The sequence below is a fragment of the Lissotriton vulgaris genome, chromosome 8, assembly GCF_964263255.1.
Source record: "Lissotriton vulgaris chromosome 8, aLisVul1.2, whole genome shotgun sequence".
NCBI classification, from domain to species: domain Eukaryota; kingdom Metazoa; phylum Chordata; class Amphibia; order Caudata; family Salamandridae; genus Lissotriton; species Lissotriton vulgaris.
Window position 1 is genome coordinate 1,025,166,287 of NC_141696.1, and position 22,147 is coordinate 1,025,188,433.

Consider the following 22,147-nt stretch of genomic DNA (forward strand, 5'->3'; position numbering starts at 1 on the left):
GCATGCCCATCCAGGCTTTTTACAGTGACACGCAAAGGTCAATCAGATATCAGAGTAGGCTCATTTAATTATATCCAATGCATTTGGAGTCCAGAGGGTCTTCCACAGGGGTCTCTGAAACAGATAAAAGAGACAGCTCAGCTGACTGCTCAATGCTAACCTTCAAAATGCAAAACAGGGCTGCAACACCCAATGTCACCACCCTCATCAACCCTCAATTCCCACCCCTAACTAATCTAAAATAACTTTTCTGCTCAAACCAAAAAGGAAATCCCTTTTCCTCAACTTACTCAACCCCTGTCACCCAAAAATGTAACGACTACATGACATGCTGCTAAAACTAATACAAAAAACTTGTGTGCAACACCCAGTCTGTTAATTCAAACCCCTCCCCCACTATCAATTCTCCCTAATTCACTATTAACTCAACCCCACTATCCCTTCAAATCCACTTTCCCGGTGTCCCTTCCAGACTAAAGTTCATGAATTACCTTGAAACGCCGCAACCCGCAGCCTGACCTCCTCGTGCACTTCCCTCCATTTTCACAAAGATTGTTATCTCTCTCCCTGCTGCTCGATCCTTGATTTAAACTGTGCTCAACCTCGTGTACCCAATCAATAGTGATGCTTCACTAATTAGCTCTAACCCTGTGACCTATTCCCCCTATGGCAATGCTTAAATTATCAAAAAGCATGACGAAAACTCAAAATCCAACAATGCACGCCACAGGACCAGAAATCAAAGAAACAAAACCATATGCTCGTGCTCCACCCTTCTATATACCCACACATATTAATCACAAAACCACAATGTTATCTGTGAAAATATATATCTTTACAGAGGCCAACAATTGCATACACAAAGTCCATTAATAAATCCATTATTAAATCCACTACAACTGAAAAATTATATGCTGGTGAAAGAAACCAATAAAGGAATCAGAGTTTAACTGTCACGTAAATAAGCTGCTGTTATTCACATTAAATATGTTCGATCGTAACTCCATGAGATCCACTCCAATTTTTCACTGTCTCTGAGGTGATGAAATATTCTTTATCTTTAATTTGAAAAGTTCATCTTCATCCATGGGGTGAAAACTCATTGGTACTAAGAATTGCAAATCAGGAAAAATAAGTGTAAGAATACACTCCTTCCCCTAATTTTATTTCATTAACATTCAAAGACAACTGTATTCTATAAGTGCGTGCGATCAGAAGCGGTGAACCACCCCAAATCACAGTTCATACCAAAGTATACCGAAGGGCACATTACTCGCGCACCTATCTGTCACACTGCGGTGTCAAGCCTGTCTGCACCATACCACGACCCGATCGTGACAAGTGCCAGGGACCCTGGTTCTATGACCACCCACTGCTATGACTCAGCTGCCATCCCCGCACTCAACCCTGGAAGGAACAACACTGTCAGCTGTCCAAACTGAGCACCACCCACAGGCAGTTCTCCTGCTGCCACTGCCGCTGAACCTTCACCACTCTTTGCACCACCACGGCTGACGTCCCCACGTCAGACGCCAACACCACTGAAGCCCTGAAGTGCATCCTTCTAAATGTGCACTCCCTAAATAGACACGCCGTAGAGATCTAGGACCTCCTTAACACCCTCTCGAGAGACATTGCCTTCTTTACAGAAACCTGGACCAATGCCTCCTCTGCCCCGAAATCGCCACGCGATCCCTGAAGGATACAAGATCCAAAGGATGGTTCATCCCAACCGCCCAGGGGGAGGACTCGCCATCACACACAAGATCTCCCTCTAACTCTCCACCTTCACCACGAGTGACTCCTTCTCCACACCTTCACTTCTAGGATCAGACCAGACCTAGAACCACACTTCACTGCACCCTCGCCTACAGACCCCCCAGACCTTGCACTTCGTTTGCCACCACCATCACTGACCTCATCGCACCCCACACCATCCCCTCCATGGAATACATACTCATTTGAGACTTGAACTTCCACCCTGACACGGCCAAGGTATCCGATAAGACCATCATCACCCATCTGACAAAATTCATCAAAGAAAACATCATCCTCAACCCCTCCCAATCCAAATTCCGCTGTAACCACAGCATCGAGACTGCTGTACTCACTGCCACAGGCGACCTACGCACCCTCATTGACCAAGGCCACACCTCTGCCCTGATCCTACTCGACCTCTCTGCAGCCTTTGACCCAGTCTCCCACTGCACGCTCACCGCCAGACTCCCTGACGCTGGCATACAGGGAACCGCCCTTGACTGGATCAGCTCCTTCCTCACCGGCAGAACCCAAAGAATCAGACTGCCACCCTTCCTCTCTGAACCCACGGAAATCCACTGCGGAGTACCACAAAGATTGTCGCTCAGCCCCACGCTCTTCAACATCTACATGGTCCCCCTCGCCGCCATTGTCAGATAGTACGGACTCAACATAGTATCCTACGCCGATAAAACCTAGCTCATCCTCTCTCTTACCAAGGACCCCATCACCACTGGACTCAATTTCCAGCAAGGAATGAAGGAAATTGCATCCTGGATGAGTGACAGCTGCCTGAAGCTCAACTCGGAGAAGACAGACGTCCTCATCCTCGGGCCCTGCCCCTCTGCATGGGACAACACCTGGTGGCCCACCACCCTCGGTAGCCGTCCCAGCCCCAAGGACCATGCCCGAAACCTTGGCATCATACTCAACTCCTCCCTCTCCATGTTCCGACAGGTCAGCGCTGTCACTTCCAGCTGCTACAACACCCTCCACATCCTCAGAAAGACCTTTAAATGGATCCCACTGAATCAAGGAAAACCGTCATCCACGCACTCATAACCAGCAGACTGGACTACGGAAATGCCCTCTACGCCGGGATCAAAAAGTCTCTGCTCCTCATACTCCAGACCATTCAGAACCACAGCCAGCCACTGGCTCCCGTTGAAAAGAGAGTAACTTTCAAGATACTCACCCACTCCTACAAATGCCTCCACATCACCGGACCCCAATACCTCAGCGAGAGGATCTCCTTCCACGTACCCAAGAGAAACCTCTGATCTACCAACATCAACCTCACCGAAATCCTGTGCATCCGCAGAGTTCCTGATCGACATTAGACATGCATCCGCCCTGAACATCTTCAGGAAGTCACTCAAGACCTGGCTCTTCAACGGAACGGAACTGCTTCCCCCATTCCCGCACCTTGAGACCCTCGCGGGTGAGTAGCATTCTTTACATCCCCCTGATTGATTTATTGATTGACTGATTGATTGATTGATTGATTGATATACTCAGAAGACTTCTAGATTGAGGGCATTCTGCCAGGAAGAAGAGCCATGTTGCTATCAGGAGGGACTGCCACTTTGCTAATTGCTTTGTTATGTTAGCCTGCTGCTTGCTACTTCTGTCCTCGGAGTGAAAGTACTGGATTTTGCTTTCTACATGCTGCATTCCAGGCTCCTCCGAGGGCTTGATTTGAGCTTTCTTCTTGTTGGAAGTCTCAGGGTCACTAAAGACTTCATCTGCCAGCACCTGTGCTCCTCTGCTGAGAGCCCTACTCTGCCAAGTGGTGCCAATTCCAGTTCTGGGCCGTTTGAAGTGAGTTCTGGTGCGACAAGAAGGAAAATCAATGCATCAACTCCAAGTGTCATTAGGAATCAGTGCATCATCACAAAACTCGTTGCATTGCTGCTGCCGGCACCGACGCAACGACTACAGTTTTCAACACAAGCCCCGACCTTTCGTCTAAGCACCTCTGAAGAACCAACGATTTACCGAAGTCTTTGAATGCACCACTCTGACGCAGCGGCAGCTGTTATGCTTTGGAATCGATGCAGCGAGATTTGACTTTGATGCAGCATTAACGCATCATCTCTGTGCGCCGATTTCATCATTGGCACTGCACTGTAGTAAGGAACCAAGGGATCATGCACACAAACAATGCATCATATCCCCTGCACCATGCATCATCCCCAGACGTGGACATCTCAATGACTATGCACTACCTTATAGAACTGAAGCATCCCTGTCTGTAGTGACACTTCACCTTCCCTGCCTAACACACTGTCTCTGAGCGTCGTAATGCCAATGGTCTCCATAGCAGTAAGGAACCGATGAATCACTGGCTTTTTCCACGCCGCACCTCCCCTGCGCCACACATCGTCTTTGATTCTTTACTCATTTAAGGTACTTTGTCCTGGTCAAGTTCAACCATGGATTTCTAAGAACTATAACTTTATTTAACTCTCAAAATTCATATCTTGAGTTGTGTTTGTGGTATTTTTGTCATTTCTGTCTTGTTATAGTCAGATAAATAATGGCTATTTTTCTAAAGTGGTGTAGAGTCCTTTTGTGGTGTTTTTACTGTGTTACTCTGTGTGTATGCAAACAATTTACACATTGCCTCTAGGGATTAGCCTGACTGCTCTTGCCAAGCTACAAAAGGGGTGAGCAAGGGTTATTCTGAAGGTGCAACTAACCCTGACTATTTTGAGTGTCCCCACTTGAACAGGGTGCAAACCACTGCCAACTACAGACTCAATTTCTAACATTTACCAATACACATACATAAATACATGGAGCACTGAAGAGTGGGCTTTTGTCCAGGTTTTTTTCAGCAATTGATGTTGTATAGCATTTTAGGACCCTAATGTAATTTTCCCGATTCATGCCCTTATATAGCTATGAATCACCTTGTCCTTATATAGGCATAGAAATCATAACCATATTTAGACATAGCTCATGCAGTCCAAATACGGCATGGCTACTTCCACTAGTTCCGAAAATCCACAACGATTTCTTGGAAAACTCGGATTCAGCAGTTAGGGACTTCCCCTTGCTTGAATATTGATTTGTCCAAGAACTCATGGAGTTTTCAAAGAACTGAGACTCTTTGATGACGTTATTATGTCCACCTTTACGTCAAACTCGGCACCTCCAAGGTATAAATATATACACACTGTGGTTTGGAGCAGTTTGGCTATCTACTTGCCCGACGCAGCTCGCTACAGCAAGTGCCGAAGGAAGCCTACCCTCCAGCTGACGCACTGAGAGAGACGCTGTCTTTTCTCTTGCTGAGAAATCCATCTCCAGTGTTTCCAAGCTCCCCTTGCAGGGTGTTGGAAAATCGAGTCCTGAGACAGAGAGATACCAGACCTCCTTCATTCTAAACCAAGGTACGGAGCTGATTAGACCCTAAGAGAAATCTTGGATAGATTCTTGGCAAAAGAATACTAAAACTTATGCTACACCACACTTATTTCTTCCCTCGTACTAGACTTAGGTTAGGTACATCGGGGTCAGGGGTATTTTAGACGCACCAGTTGAGTACTTTTAGTCTTTATTTATTCATGTATGTATTTTATGGCTTAGAAACCATACCATGCTTTTACAGTATTATTTCATAATACTCTTCTTGCTGTACGCATTATACTTTAGAGCCAGTATTACGATTGTAGCAGTTCATTTCTTCTGCATGAGAAAGAAGACTGTTCAATAAATACTTTTTATTGAAAACGCCCATCTCTCTATTTCTCTGCACCTCTGATGAAACGAAGCATGCACGATTGATTGAGTAAAATATCTATCTATTGTTTCCACGACTCTAAAGATCAGTTTTATCTTGGGGAAACAAAGTTGTCATGTTTATGCGTTTGTCAGAAACGAATCCCTTCTTGTTCATTCGAGAAAGTTTCTAGTGACCTCTGAGCTAGCTGGCACTCACACTTAAGTCTAATATATTCAATAGAGACCTAGTAGACATAAGTCCTACGTCAAATCTATAGGATATATTATTCCAATGCGCAGAGCCTATTGGGACTATAGGGACTACACTACATTGGCTGCTGGCATTTTTTAGAAGTTGTTACTGCCTGAATGGGATATCCGACCAGCCATGTCAGCTTATGTAAAGCGAAATAGATCTTTAGGTATCCCCTTTAGTATCTCTTCACTATTTTGCCATCCCTATGTACTGTCTCTGTGCTCCAATTCCACCTACCATTTGCTCACCCACCAGCATTGGATAGAGGCACCTGCTGCCTCCGTACCATAGCCTGCTATGTGGCACAGGCACACTTGTGTTTTGGCTTTCTCAATATTTGAGGAATTGCTACACAAACATTGGAAAAACGAAACAATTTCAACCAATTTGCACACAAACACATGCTTGGTGCCCATCTTGTAAAGGATTTTTATTGTCCTTTTAAAACACCATTACAAAGTGGCACCCATGCATGCACAATGGCAAATCTGGGAGAAATATAAGACATAGTAAATACAATAGTTTGACACCCGATAACAAAGGTGAGACCGATTTACTTTGTGAGTGTTGTTTCAATCCCTTCATGTGAACATCACACATGCAGTGTGTTTGTGTACTGGAGCTGTGAGCCCTCTTCTTAAATTTAGTTTTAAATGTTAGTAAGCCATCCATAAATAAGCCTTGTAGCTCTCAAGGTAGGGTGCATGGTATTTAAAAGTGTGATACGTAGAAAATATATGTTAAAATGTCCCTACAGAGAAAGGGCTCCGAAAGCGCTTTCACTGTGGTTAACGTAGCTGCACTATGTTGAAAATGAGAGTACAAATTAAAGTACTAATACTGTAGCTTAGGGATGGGACCAGCTGGGAAAAAACGGTACAACTCACAGGAAAGGAAGCAGATTTAAAGTGTATTGAATATTCTTAACCCGCAGTCCTATTACAATAACAAAATATGTAAATTTTTTTGTAGAAAAAAAATAGAAGCTCTTCAGTATGAACTTAAGGGAATAACGGGCACATGTATCAACGTTTGAAAATGCGATTCCTTATTTGCAATTTTTAAGGAATCGCAATTAGGGAATCGCATTTTGAAATGCATGAATTTCTTTGCAATTTTTTTGCGATTCGGTAAAAATCGCAATTTTTACCGAATCGCATGATTTTGGCGAATTCTTAATTGCGAATTCGCATTTTGCGAATTCGCAAATTGCGAGAAAGCACACATGATGAATTTCAATGTAATTACAACCAGGAAGGCAGCAGAATAATTGCACACAGCTGCTCCCTGGTTTGAACTGGAGGTTTGGCAGTTGGCTTTCCGAGCTCAACCTGGAAGAACTGTAGCAGACTGTGTAGCTGAATTCTTGGGAGAAATGGGTAATGAAAATGGTGTTGAAGATATCCAAGCCAGGAAAAGAAAAATTTAATTCAGTGACCAGGAGCTGGAAATACTCATTGAGGAGGTCACTATGAGGCAGGACCATCTTTTTGGAAAACAATCTTTGAAGGTGCCTGAAGCAGTTAAAAGGAAACTGTGGCTTGCTATCCAGGCTAAGGTGAAGGCTGAGCGTGTTGCACATCGTGACATAAATATTTACAAAAACGCTGGTATGACCTGCGCAGTCGTGCTAAAGAAAGAATTGCAACCAGGATGAAAGCTGCCAAAAGGACTTGTCGGGGAACCCCCAGGGATAGGCCCAATACCCCCCTTGAAGACATGGTGGAAGGCACACTTTCAACTGAGGCTGTTGTTGGAGTAATTGACATTGATACGTCTGAGCTTCCTACACCTTCTGAAGGTAAGAGTGTTTGAATTTTATTTTTCAAATGTACAATGTGAGAGAGAGGGCTTAAAATGATGTTATACATGCTTCAATTTCACTCCCCTCTCTTGACCTACTTCATTTATGTTTCCCAAACCTGATACTTAACATTTATAAGTCTGAAAGCAGTGCATCATGGGAGTTGTAGTTTTTCAAAATTCAAAACGCGAAGTTTGTTAAAATAAATGTTACAGTTGTAGGAAGCCAAAGTAGTCATGCAAGTTGTGATTTTTACTTGAGAAGCAATTTTGCAAACAAGTTTAAAAAGTGCAAATTAATAAGTAACATACTGCTTGCACTTTTTCAATCATAGATACACAACAAGAAGTCATAGAAAATGAATTCACAGAGATTAACACGCAAGAAGGACATGACACAGATGATTCAAATGCTGGAACTTCTTCTTTTATTTTTCAAAGTAGGGAAAGACACAGAGTGCGGAGACTGCAGCAGTCTGACAGTGAAGTAGATCAAAATGTTAATGTCTCAGAAATGCAGACTGTTGCAACTCCAGCAACCACTAATCCAATGCAGAGCAGGCGTAATAGACTTCAACAGTTTTATAGGCGCAGGTCACAAGCATCACAAAGAGGAAGACCTGTAGAGGATAGCAGCACCGGCAGTGCTGTTGAGGATAAAATCCGTAAAGTTCAGCACCTAAAAGGCAAAGACATTAGAGTCATGAAGGGAAAACTTGATCACATCAGTAAAGAGTTTTGTGCCATGCACAACAGTATTAACCAAATGACAAATATAATTGATAAAGGGCATAAAACAACATCTGAAAAGCTTGACCGCATTGCTAATTCTTTGGAGTCACTCTGCACAGTGATACAGACCCAGCAAGTTGGAAGTGCAAAGAGGCAACTTAGAACAATGACCTGCATGCAGGGTCACACCAGGCGAATGTCTCGGCTTTCAAGCACTACTGCTCAGCTCTGCAAGCAGACAGTTGGCATGCAAGTGGAAATTAAACAAATTTGTGCAGAGATTGCCAGGGCAATGGGGACCTCAAAAATGCTTTAGAAAGTATACAAAGTGAGGCTGATCCTGCAAACCAGTTTCAAATTGGGGGTAGTGAAGTTGGCGGAAATATCAGTGGCATACTTGACCCAGCCTTACTTGGAGCACGCTGTAGCAACAGGAAACAAACCATTTCCAGCAACATGGCCATGGGCGATATGATAATTACAGAAAAGGCATTAGGGGTGCGTGGACGCAAAAAATAGTTTGGTACCTTTTCAGTTACATTTTTGACAAAAAACATGTCCATGTGATTGAAAAATCATTAATTTCTGTTTTGAAATGAAGGCAAAGTAATTTACTATTCCATCAAAATGCATTAAAATTTCAAGCAAAGACTGCATATACTTTTACTTTTGAAAAATAAACAGTTTACAGTCATGCAGATTGTCTTGTGTTTTTCTTACCTTTTTTAAAAATAATGTTGTGTTATCTCAGCCCTTCTCCTTCTGCCTTCTGCTGCTTCTGGTCCATGTAATCTTGGTTGGGGTTGTTGAGGCTGATTATCATTTTGAGGTAGTACATCATCAACATCCAATTCTATGCCTCTATTAGTGGCTAAGTTGTGCAACATTGCACATGCTGCAACTATTTTACAGCATATTTCAGGTCAATATTGTAAAGCTACACCTGTCTTATGGAGAATGCGAAAGCGAGATTTCATCACACCAAAGGTTCTCTCTATCACATTGCGGGTTGATATGTGAGCTTGGTTGTACTGCTGCTCTTTTCTGGTTGCTGGATTGAGATATGGTGTTAATATGTATTACCTTACTGCATAGGTACTGTCACCTAAAGAAAGTGATAATGACAGATACAATGCATGAGTAACATGTCTCTTATTGAAAGTGGTATATGTTAAAAATAAAAATGTATAATTACAAAGCAAATATCCATCTCCAAATTCGCTTGCAAGCAGTCTTGTGTGGATGGCACTGTGTCTGAAAATATAGGAGTCATGGGCACTTCCAGGGTAACTTGCCACTAAGTCTGTGATTATAGTTTTAGAATTGCAAATTGCTTGTATGTTAAGCGAATGGTAACATTTCCTGTTGCGGAAAATGTACTCATTTCAGAGGGTGGGCAAATGGGAACATGAGTACCATCTACACAGCCAACGACATGTGGAAAATGAGCCACGTTATAGAAATCTAACTTGGTTTTTAGCAAATCCTGCTGTGTAGTAGGGAATTTGATGTGATGCCTTATCCTTTGCAGCATAGCATTCAGAAAGGCATTGAAAAATCTAGAAAGTGAACTCTGGGAGACACCACTGGCTATGGATATTACACCCTGAAATGACCCAGAGGCAAGGAGGTGCAGTGAACACAATACCTGAACATGGGTTGGTATGGCTTGTGTCCTGCGTGTTTGTCTCTGCAAGATTGGGTCCAATTCTTCTATTAAATCTAAAATTAAGTGAGCATTGAGCCTATACTTATCATATATTTCTGCTTCTGTCTGCCCTAGCAAGGTAATGTGCACTCTGAAAATTCTCTCTAGAATCAACCTTCTCCTCCATCCTGCTGCTGCTCTTAACCTCTGCCTACATGCCAAAAAGAAAAGTGCTGCCATTGTGGAAAAGGGTTTGATGCTTTCTTAGACCACTTATATGCACTCTTGATGTATGCCACCTGTTTTGAGCAATTTAGAAAAATTACCACCAGGTTTGACTTCTTCTTATTTTAAGAATTCCTATTTGCGATTTCATAAGAAATTGCAAATAGCGAATTTTCATGCATTGCAATTTCTCGTAAAAAAAGCGGTTCGCAATTTTTGCGATTTATTTTAGGAATCGCAAAGCATTTTGCGATTCCTAAAATAGCGAAAAAACACTTCAAAGATGATGCATCCCAAATCAAGAAATTGCATTCGCAAACGGCCGAATTTTGCGATTCGCACCATTTACGAATGCAATTTCCTTTGATGCATGTGGGCAAAAGTGTGAGGATTTTCGCAGCTGCCGTGCGGTGTGCGCGTGGAGTCGGTGTTTTTGCCAGTCTATGCCATAATTTGCATAAATATGCTCCCTATATTCAATAGAAATCCAAGGATAATGGAACCAGGGTGTTGCGTCTTGACACGTCAATCTCTGATACAAAGAGAACATGCGGTGGTTCATATACTTACCTGTGGTAGACAGCACGGCACCTGCTAAGCTGCTGCAATGTCATGTCTAACATGATTAGTGTACGCATGCATACGTTTAAGTCTCTGATTAGAACCTCGACGTGTACAGTCCGAGAGGAGCTTTTCCTGCAGAGGGCCGAATGACATTGAGTGAAGGTAATCCCATCAGTCTCTGTCTGGGCAGGCCTCGGCACCACTCTGCTTCGGTCCCATTCATTGTTTTGTTGGTGTTTCTAGCGACAGCTAGAAATTTGACAAATAATCAATTATTGATCTCCCCTTAGTGTGCTGCTCTGATAATTGCTTGAATATGATTGAATGAAGAAGACTGCAGCTATATCATAATGTACAATGTGGTGCTTGATAAAAAAAAGACCTGTCAACTTTTATCCAATTTAGTCTGAGGCAATCTCGCGTTTTGCAGGGCTCTGTAAATGCAAACCAAACACAATCTTTCAGGGCTTGCTTCACTTGCCTTTGTGTCTGAGCGTTCTCACTGCAGATCCTGTTTTTTTCCCCTTGCCTTTTGTCAATGGCATTGTAAATGATTTGCCTTAATGGGCTAAGCAGGTTATTTGTAGATCTTGGAACATTTCCTACGCACACAAAAGCAAATTGGCTGGGAAATGCTATGTACTCTGTAAAACAGCTTGTTTTCATCACAGTCAATGAGATATAAGGGCAGAAATAATGCAACATAGATTTGATGTACTGTATCCCGTTCTTAATGATAACAGTTTTTGCCAAACATGCCTCTTGCTTTCCGCGCCATTAGTATTAATTCTTCATGTGTTTCCCATTTGGCATTGATTTCCATTGTTTTGCAACACAGTTATTCACGTCTGCACTGTGGCAACCGAGTCACACAATCCAGTGCTATAAATAATGTGAGGGTTTAAATAATGAGGAACTGAATCGTGGCCTACTATTTTACTCAATTAAGGGTCGACAGTGATTGAATACAGCTGTGCTAATGTCCTGCATTCAGTTGTAGACAATGCATGAATTAAAAGAAATGAGAACTTCAAGTGTTATACATGCGACAAAGTATCTAAAGAAGATGTTTAGAAAAAAGTATAATGCTGAACCATGTTGTTGAAAACTTTACGTTACACTTTGTCTGTCTTCCTGGTCACAGGCCTCATATAAATAGGTGAGTTCTAACCCAGGGCACAGACAGACCACTTGCCCATAGAAATAAAAGAAAAGCTCTCTGCAGGAAAAAAAACGTTTTTTAAATCCCCTTCTTCTGGTTCCATCCAATCCAACAGTCTGTTTTATTTGTCTCCACTGGAAGCATATATTGATTACTCCCTTCTTTTCCTTGTGACTTTAGTTGTGTGTAATCTGTATGGTGTTTGGTCTTCTTGTCGTTCACTAGCCAGGAGCACCTTGTAAAATGCGGTGACCTTACTAAAAAGGGTTGGTTCTATTCGTGGCAGCCACTGGAGGTGGTTGATGCCTGCGGTTGAATAAACAGCGTATGATTTGCTTTGCCACACTGGTGACGATCAAAAAGAGAGAGAAGCTTGTGAAATCTCTGCTGATCTACACTGTGAAGCTAGCATAGGAATTTCTGCCAACTGTAGAGTTTTAAAATAGGGATGTGTGGTTTTCAGGGGTGCAGTATTTATCTGAACTATTATACATTCGAACTAGCCATCTCAGCTTGCCATCAGAGCAGTAACATGAGTAATCTGTTCCTGAGAGTGGGGGTGTGGGTCAAAGAATGAGGATTCTGTTAAAATGATTGGTCTGGTGTAATAAAACAACGTGTCAGTGCATTCCGGGCTTGGAGCATGTTGAATATAATATCACTAAGCCAAAAGCAGGTAAGCGTCACTGGAACTCACTAGTAGAGTGGCTGTTCTCACTGGTAAAGCAAATCAATGGTGCTCTCCAGGCGAGGTGGGTGACGACCAAGACATCATCCTTCTTACACATCAATGGCATTGCTGGAATACCCAACTGAATTGATTATCTGCAGCATCGACATGGGAAGCATCGTGACTCACCCTTGTTTCTCCTGAGGGTGAGAGCGCTAGCGTTGCAAGGAAGCTATGTGACACACCGGTGAGTGACACATGATTGTTTTTTAGATCGAGCCTAGAGTCAGCGCGCATGCGCTGCTCTGCGAGACTTGCGGTACTGGAGTATGGAATAGAAGGTCCACCCACTCTCTGCCCATATTTGTCATTGGCTTGTTTCATTGGCCTTCGTAAATGCTGGCTTCTGATTCCTTGCTGTACTGTAGTATGGAATAGATGCGCCACCCACACTTCGCCCATATTTGTCATTGGCTTTTTTCATTGTCCTTCCTAAATGCTGGCTTCTGGTTCCATAATAGGCTTGTTAGTCCCTGCTTAGTACCGCCTTGTCTTCATTTGTAATCTCCCATGGTGACTGGCCCCTTTACTTCGGTTGCTACACGGTACATGTTATTTAGTATTGTAAGCACTATTTTCTTTATTGAGTTTCTCCTACTTCAGGCACCACGAGGTGCTGTGCTTACATTCAGGTCCAAAAGGGGGTGGTGATGGACAGAGCATCTGAACCAATCAAACACTCACACCCAGTCAACAGTTCTGGGTTTAATCCATCACCGTTCTTTAGCCCACTCTGCCACCCCAGTTCAGACATGGGCATATGCTAATCAGTCTGACCCTGTGCCTCATGGGAACAGTCCAGCTCGAACCGCCAAGCCATGCCTTCCTGGACTGGAAACAAGCTTCCTAGGACCGGTTTGTGGCATTCCAGCCGTCTTCAGCCAGTCTTGCTTGAATCCAGTGGCAAAGTGAGCAAGGGACTCACGTCTGAGCATACCCTGCCAACTTATGGCGAACAAAGCGTATACAATCCAGGGTTTTGCTCTGCATTCGTATCTTCTACTCCTGCTTTTATAATTGAGTATATAGGACTACATGTCCCATAATGCAAAGCATATGCCTGGCATAGGTGCGCTGGTCACGCACAGTTGAGGAAAATATTAGCGCTGTATATGGCTGTTCCTGTGTTACAATTGAAAGATATTCCTTTGTAGACATTACTTTCTTCATTACCGACGTGTAGCATTATTTCTGCAACGCTTACCTCATCTACAGAGGTGCCTGAACTTGAGTCTGTCCCCTCTCTCACTCCAACCCTTTCCTCTTCACCTAACACAGTGACAACTGTAGGGATAAATTCCATGTATGACTGGGCAACAGGCATGAATCTACGCTTTATGCCTGTGAAGCCATTGTTGCTAAATTTTGAGATTACTTATTTCTGACATGTCCATGGGTTCATTGTGTTTTTTGTGTAAAATTCCCAATGCTTTGTGTGTTGTTTTTTTTAAGGAAGAGGACCACCTTAGTGTCCTTCTAATGATATCTATTTCACAACTTAATTACTGCAGTGTTAATATTATAAAAACTGCCTTAAAACAGTGCAATACTCCTGGGCTACATATGCAAGGGGCAGTGTAGCACCATAATAACCAATATTTTTCAGGCCAGTTCTATTGTTTTAGGAGTTTGTACCAGATATATATTTTGACTACACCACCAGAGGCAAGTGGGAAAATCTGTGTCACTATTTCAAGATGCTGACATCCGAGACTAGTAGCACTGGGGAACTCTTCCACACACAATAGGAAACCCTTATATCTGTGCAAAATATGCAGTGTAGAAATATGGCATGTATGGTAGCCTTGGCCAGGCTGCATTCTTGCATTCTGTACTGCTGGCAGAAACAAATTAATCATAGCATATGTTTTTCTTTAGTTGTTCGGCGAATAACTCTCTACCTTGGGTAGAGGATCTTTTGCTACCCTTGAGGTAACTCCATACACTGATATATGCTTTATGCACAAACAACTACTTTATGTTTTTGAGTATGGCAATAAACATCACAATTTTCTTTCAGATGAAAAATCTAAGTGTGTTAAGATGATTCAGTTTGATTGGTAAGGAAGATTTGAACACTGATCACATTTTCAGTTTATGGGGCTAAGTTTATTTAGAAGGTGGGAGTCATGCTTCCTTCATTGTTTGTGATGGTGTCTGGATGGCTACCACGATTGCTCAGGGTTCTGTTAGCTTGTAAAGTTGGGGATTGGAATGTCTGTCATGTAGTTCGATATACTGGTGGATATTGTGAAGACATATAACCCAATTATGTTCAATTTGGGCATTTAGTAAAGTGGCATGGCTGGGGATCTTGGTAGTGTCTATGTAGAGTGGTGCATGGTAAAATATATAAATTATGTGTAAACAAGCGCGCTTAGTCACATCTATTAGAAAGCATAGCATCTGCGGGGAATACTTGCAGGATGTTGGGATTTGGTGGTAATATGATTGTAGGTTTTGACAAACTCAGACTGGTGCCTTTCTAAAATGGTCCTCTCTTTGCTCTTAGAGATATGCAGTATTTAAACTTTCTCGATTGACTTTGACATGCTTTTTTCAGACTGCTGTTGCTGAAGTCTCCCCTTACTTCATCCGCATTGTGGGATTGCCGATCGCTATCAACATACGTTAAAAATTCTACACATATTTTTCTCTGGTGAGATCTTATATCCAATTGGTGCCTTTCAGACGTATTTTATTGAATTCTTTCAAATTGGTTGTAAAATAGTGACATATTCTTACAGATCACTAGGGTTGGATCCCATTTGTTGCTACTGCTTATTAGCATTCCCATACATTTGGATCCTGCTGTGTACCGCGTTTTGGTGATATTTTACTTTTAAGCGGTACCTTTGAAGTAATTTTGCAATGAGCTTGATGCGTACTGTTGACATGGTAGTTACCATATTTCTATGATATATTCTTTTAGATTATTTGGGCCGGATTCTAAGAATATCTAAACGTCACTGTGGGACCCTTTATACTTTTTTTTCTATATAGTGGGAGTATCTAGTCGAGATGGGGATCTGATGAGGCGCCGGAGGGCAAGATGGCCGCTGACCAGCCGTAGGAGCAGTCGCACCGACCATCTCTCCTGGTGATCTGAAATGGCTGTGGATACAGTACAGAATGCTCAGTGAATTTGGCTGGCTAAGAGGCTTTGCAACAGGACTGTTCACCCCGATACACCGCCGTGTATTACAAAAGGCTTTTCTACGATCCTGTGCAGCTGTGAAGGCCAGATTCCTAAGAGTTGTCATTGTGCCCAGGGGGCCAAAACCCAAAGAAACAAAGGAAACAAGGGACGCCGCGAGCCTTGCGACCGACCCCATACCGCTACCTGGAGGTCCCGTGGTGGTAACAAGAAAGCAGACAGCTAAGAATACATGCACCTCAGAGGACCCGGGGGCCAGAAGCAGGGGGCCAAAACAAAAGGATGCTGAGGCAGCTGCGGCCACGAAAAAATATACTAAAGGGAAACAGAAGGATGTCCAAAACAATGCGATTACACCAAGGGGAAGCACACTCCGGCAGCCTACCTTGGCTGAATCCTTCTCCGCCGCTGTGGGCTATGTTGTGGGTCTCGAGGATTATGGCGGCACTACATCGGGCATCACCACTCGTCCAGGCAGCCCGTTACTGATGGAGGCGCACGCACACGGAACACCGAGCAGGATGTTCCCCGATGTGCGGCTAACAGAGCAATCTGTCCAGGCTGCGGGCAGCGAGACAGAACAGTTGCCGTCAAGAACAGAGTCTGGCGAAGCGCGCAATGAGGTAAGCCACGCTGACTCCACATCTGAGGTCCTGGCAGAATGGGGTTTGGAGCAGGATGAAACGCAGGGGCATGAATGTGACAAACCGCGATCTGATTTAGGGCTGGCAGGCGATGGCGCGTCTGTGCAGCAGCTCCCTAAAGCGACCTCCTTGGATAAAAGTGCTCTACGACAGAGATGTTTTGGGTCAAGTGATGGAATGCTGGATAAGAGATGCATCGGTCCAATCCTTCCTGTAAATGTACACAGCACTCTGGGAGCAGAGGGAGCAGAGGGGATAGAGGGGACAACAGAGGCGACAGCTGAGTCAGAGATAGAGGGCCCATTACCAGAAAGGCAAAAAGGTAACCCCCCTCTGATTGCAGAGCCTGATATAGACTTACTCTTAGCTCCTGGCTCACCAAGCGATGATTGCTTCTTCTCAGTCAACGATGATACTGGCTCGACATCTGAAGAACGCTGCGGGTCGGGTGAGAGCTACACTGGCAGCACAGAATCTGATTCTGACTCAGACTTGTCAGTCGTTGAGAGCACAATTCAGAGGGCCTCTCTAAAACAAAGAGTAAAGCAGCAGAAGAGCCGACCGCGCCTAAGGTATAAGATCCCCAGCAGCTCCTCACAAGTGGATGTGGCAAAAAAACTAGACTGAGACTATTCTGCCACCTTTTATTTATATCAGGAGGGGAGAGGAATGAGCAGCCAATATCGGTAACCGGCACACACTTCATCCACCACCTCTCACGACCAGGCGCCAATGATGGACCTACTCTACGCTACACTCAAGCAGGTGCAGGGGGTGGCCAGAACCGAGAGTAGAAGAGCCAAGCAGGCAAACAAAAAAAATCAAGGCTCCCTAAGTAAAATGAATAAACTATATGCAGAGATGGCGGGCAGAGTCACGGAGGTGGAAGAGAGGACTGGGAAGTTGGAGGACGAAGTAACAAGATGGCAGGAGTTTAAAGAGGCCCAGGAAAAAGCAGCGGAGGACATGCAGTGGAAGTTGGAAGACTTTGAAAACCGGCAGAGATGCAATAACATCAGGCTCCTGGGAATTCCGGAGGGTGCAGAGGGACAGGACGCACGGGCCTTGTTATCTCACTGTTAAAAGGGGCTTTCCCAGAGCTAGCAGCATGGAATTGGGAGACAGAGGTCCAGCGGGCACATAGGTTCCCTCTAATGCAGAAGAAAGCCCATGCTACATCTCAACCAGACAGGCCCAGGGCAATGCGTGTTTTTGTTGGGAACTTTCTAGTTAGACAGGAGATCATGGATAAGGCTAAACGTCAGTTGCGCCGTAGCTTTAATGGGATATCCTTCTTTGCACACCCAGACTTTTGCCACGTCACAGTCGAAAGGAGGTGGCGATTAAGACAGTTGATTGACCCTTTCCAGAAGACGGGATGTGAAGCTTTCCTGCTGTTTCCAGCCAGACTTAAAGTATTAATAGATGGCCAAACTAGGATGTTCTTTTCAGAGGTCAAAGCTCAGGCATTCCTATCAGAGATAAAGGAAAGAAGGGGTCTAAGGAGTTCTATTTGAGCGGAGCGGTAGACAAAGATAGAGCTATAGGGGTGTAGCTTCAGGGTAACCTTATGAGTATTTCACTATCACTATGAGTTGCAGAGCGTTAGATGGATTGGGATGGTATATCCACAGCCGGGGAGTTCTTTTTTGTTGTTGCGGTTAGTAGGGTGGAGGGGGGCAGTGACGTCCCACGGTCTAAGAAGCTGTCACACCTAGGTCAGGATTGACCTATTTGCCTGTAAGGAGGGTAAGAGGGGTGGGAGTCTGAGAGGGTGGGGGCTGGAGGGAGTGGGGCACAGGACGTAGGGTACTTTTGCAACTTTTTAAGAAAGAAATTTATGGAGAAGGGTCAAAACAATTAAAGGTAGCAAGACGGCCAGGTAGATCTTTCAGAGGAGTTGGAAAACAAGGTCCTGCTAGGATGGGAGCAGATGGCTCAGTAGATTGTTTAGTAGGAAAACCAAAGGATGTGAATAAATGAATATGAACATAAAAATAATAACGCTTAAAGTATGCGGGCTAAATGATAAGATGAAAAGGCAACGTGTAGCACTGGTGCTTAAAAATACACGTGCAGATTTTGTATGTCTCCAAGAGACCCATATTGAGGGCACCAAGGCTTTCTTGCTGGAACAACTAGGGTTCCATCTGCTAGCGCATTCAAGGCAAGGGGCAAAAACTAGAGGGGTGGCTATTTTATCGAGGCTCAGCAATTTGACGATAAGGAAGAAACTAGAAGATCAGTGGGGCAGGTGGGTCCTGATAGAGTGTTTGATCAGTGGGGATTGGGTCACATTGGGCTCAATTTATCGCTCTACTGAAGATGACCCGGAACTGTTTGACTTCTTAGACCTAGAATTGGCCACATAGGCCCCACGGGTCATCCTAGCAGGAGATTTTAACATCAATGGTGCAGCAGGGCTAGGCCTGGATGCTCGTGGGAATTATCAAGGACGTAAAAAGAGAGTCTGTTGTGCAATCCTGAATCTGGCTAACAATAACGCATTGGTGGATGTGTGGGACAAGTTAAAACCAGATGATCCAGGGATTACCTATTACTACGCCCCCCATAAACTGTGCGTCAGGTTAGATTATTTTTTAGTTTCTTGCTCCCTATTATCCAAACTGCAGGTAGAAAGACTTCCGCGAATTGTATCTGACCACAACCCGTTAATTTTATCAATAGAGGCTGGGGCAATGCGAAGGCAGGAGCGGGGCTGGACGTTTGAGAGGGGTTTACTGATAGACGCTGACTATGTTAAACATATGAACACATGGATAAAAGAATTCTGGGCGATCAATAGAGGAAGCACGACATCAGAGAACGCTTGGGACGCATTCAAGGCGGGGGTTCCAGGAGAGACACTTATCTTTAGCCTGTCTAAGCAGAAAAAAGAGTGATTAAGGTCAGAACAACTAAATACAGCTCTACTGGAGGCTGAGCAGATGCTGGCACAATGCACAATAACTGGGGAACATCTCGAGCAGGGGCTACTTGCGGTTGCCAGGGCAAAAGGATAGGCAGAGGAAAGAATAGCAACCAGGGCGGCCAATATTTTTTAACGCAAAAGGAAAAATGCTATGAATGTAGTGAAAGGGTGGGCCATACACTAGCGAGGCGGACCAGGCAGAAGGTAGCCTTTGGGAAAATTAAAGGAATAGCGGACTCTAGCGGGAATCTTGTTTCAGATACGGAGGAACTTCAGGAAGTCTTTCGCCAGTTTCATTGTAAACTGTATAAAGAGGAGCAAGCTAGGGACCCTGGAGAAATCCATAGATACTTGCAGGATCCAACCAGTAATATACTATCCGAGGAGGACAGGGAAACACAGGATGCTCCTTTGGTGGAAGAGGAGATTACTGCCGCCATGCTAGGCTTACCCAGGACCGGACCAGATTCCGGGGGAATTCTATAAGGTTTTTTTCAAGGCGCTCAAACTCGACCTAGCTAGGACAATTCAGGAGGCGCAAGCAGGCTTGTCTATACCGACATAATAATTATACTTATAAAAGGGAAACCATCTACTGAGCCAGGTTCCTACCGCCCAATAACCCTGATAAGCATACGTAAACATTTTTTCAAAGGCATTGGCAGTAAGATTCTCTAGAGTCATAGGCACTTTGGTCAGTACAAACAAACACAGTTTTATACCAGGTAGAGGCACTACTCAGCACATTCGGAAGGTGATTACACTGTTAGACGCCACGGAGATCCCAGGAGACCCGATGGCAGTTATGCTTCTGGACGCCGAAAAAGCATTTGATCGGGTCTCTTGGGATTTTCTGTGGGCAGTCCTAAGGCAGGGGGGCTGTGGGGAGGGCTTTATCAAAGCTATCCAGACACTGTATATTGCACCCACAGCTAGTATTTGGGTGAATGCTGGTCATACTGCTCCTTTTGAAATTACCCATGTTCCCCACTGCTGTTTGCTATGTACATTGACCCGTTGATCCGCAAACTGGAACAAAACTATCGGATTCCCCCATTAGTAACTAAAGGAGGTCTGTGTAAGGTGCTTGCCTACGCCGATGATATGGCGGTTATCACACCCTTACCCACAGAGGCTATTAGAGCAGTAGAGGAGGAAGCAGAGCAGTTTGGTCGGGTTGCAGGGTACGTCCTGAATAAGTCTAAAACCCAAATCATTAAAAATGTTCAGGCAATTTGCACAGATTCACGGGTGGTTCAGGCTGGGGTTTATCTAGGGGTGAATATCACGGTGGAGCTTGATAAACTAGTAGAAATAAATATAGGCCCAGTAGTCAATAAGGCGAAAAAGGATCTGGACAGGGTTCATAATCTCCACATGTCAATAGAAGGGCGGGTCAATTTTGTAAAAATGACCCTTCCACCCAAATTTTTATACTTATTCAGGGCAATTCCGCTCATGTTCAATGCCAAATGGTTTAATATAATAGAGCAAATGATAAATCGTATTGTATGGGCGCATGGAAAAACAAGAAGAGCACTGAGATTCATGTCACTACCAAAGGATAGAGTGGGGTGGGTACTGCCTGATCTTAGATTATACAACTGGGCAGCAGCCCTTCAGCAAATGACAGGCCTTATAGGGGGAGCAGAGTCTGAATCAGGTGTCTATTTTGGGTTTGTTTCTATCTACGGATTAGTACTCGGGATGAAGTAGAGGATGCTTTCCTGAAGTATACCGAACCCAGCTACTTCAAGAGAACTAGATTCAAAACAGTGACTGCAGCATACAAGGTCTGGAAGGTGTTTACAAAAAGATTTGGGTTGGGAAGATTCAACGCCTACACTAGGTTATATCAGAACCCTACACTACCACAGGAGATCTTCTAAGATACTGTATTTTTAGAGTGGGGAAGCGGAGGGCTGAAGAAAGTGGGGGATGTGATAGAGCCCGAAGGAATGTGACAATTCACTGAAATACAGTCTACATTTGACCCCAGCTCAAGGAACTTCTTTAAGTATCTACAGGTTAGGAGCTTCCTTTCTTTCAAAAAAGGGGGATCAAAGGGGTTCGACAAAATCACAATTTTGGGGATCATTGAGGGGGGACATGGCTATACAATTAGAAAAGTGTATGCCGAGCTTATTGTAAATAGAGAGGATGACCTTGAAAAATTTGAATCTAAATGGGTAAACAAGCTAGGAATAGAGCAGGAGGTATTTTGGAAGTCACTGCAGCTAGGACAGGAGATTCTCTGCTCAGCAGCCCTTCAAGTACAACATTATAAAACTATTTACATGCTATATTACACACCGGCAAGAATCGCACAATGGGGAGGGACACAGGGGATCACCTGCCCACACTGTGACAGTTCAGAAGGAGATATAATACATATATTCACCACTTGCCCCCACTTACATCCTCTAATTGAATCTATTGAATCATTCTTGGAAAGATCATTAAAAATAGAGGTTAAGCTAACTCCAGGTAGGATCTTATTAGGGGCGGCGGAGGACACCCCTCACTCCCAACTTGACTACTTCCTATTTGTGGCCATGGCCATGGCAGTGCTCTGAATCTGTATTGCATCAGCTTGGCTTGACCGACTCCCACCGACATTGCATCAAAGGGTAGCCAGACTGCTAAGTGTCTATAATTTAGGGAAATGGATTTATGCTAGAAAGGGTAAGAGGGGAAGTGCTCTAGGGTTACAAATATGGGATCCACTCAGTAAGTGGAAGGAAAGGTAACTACTCTCCGTTTAACATAGTCAACCTAATTTAGGTGTTCAATTTCACCACCTACAC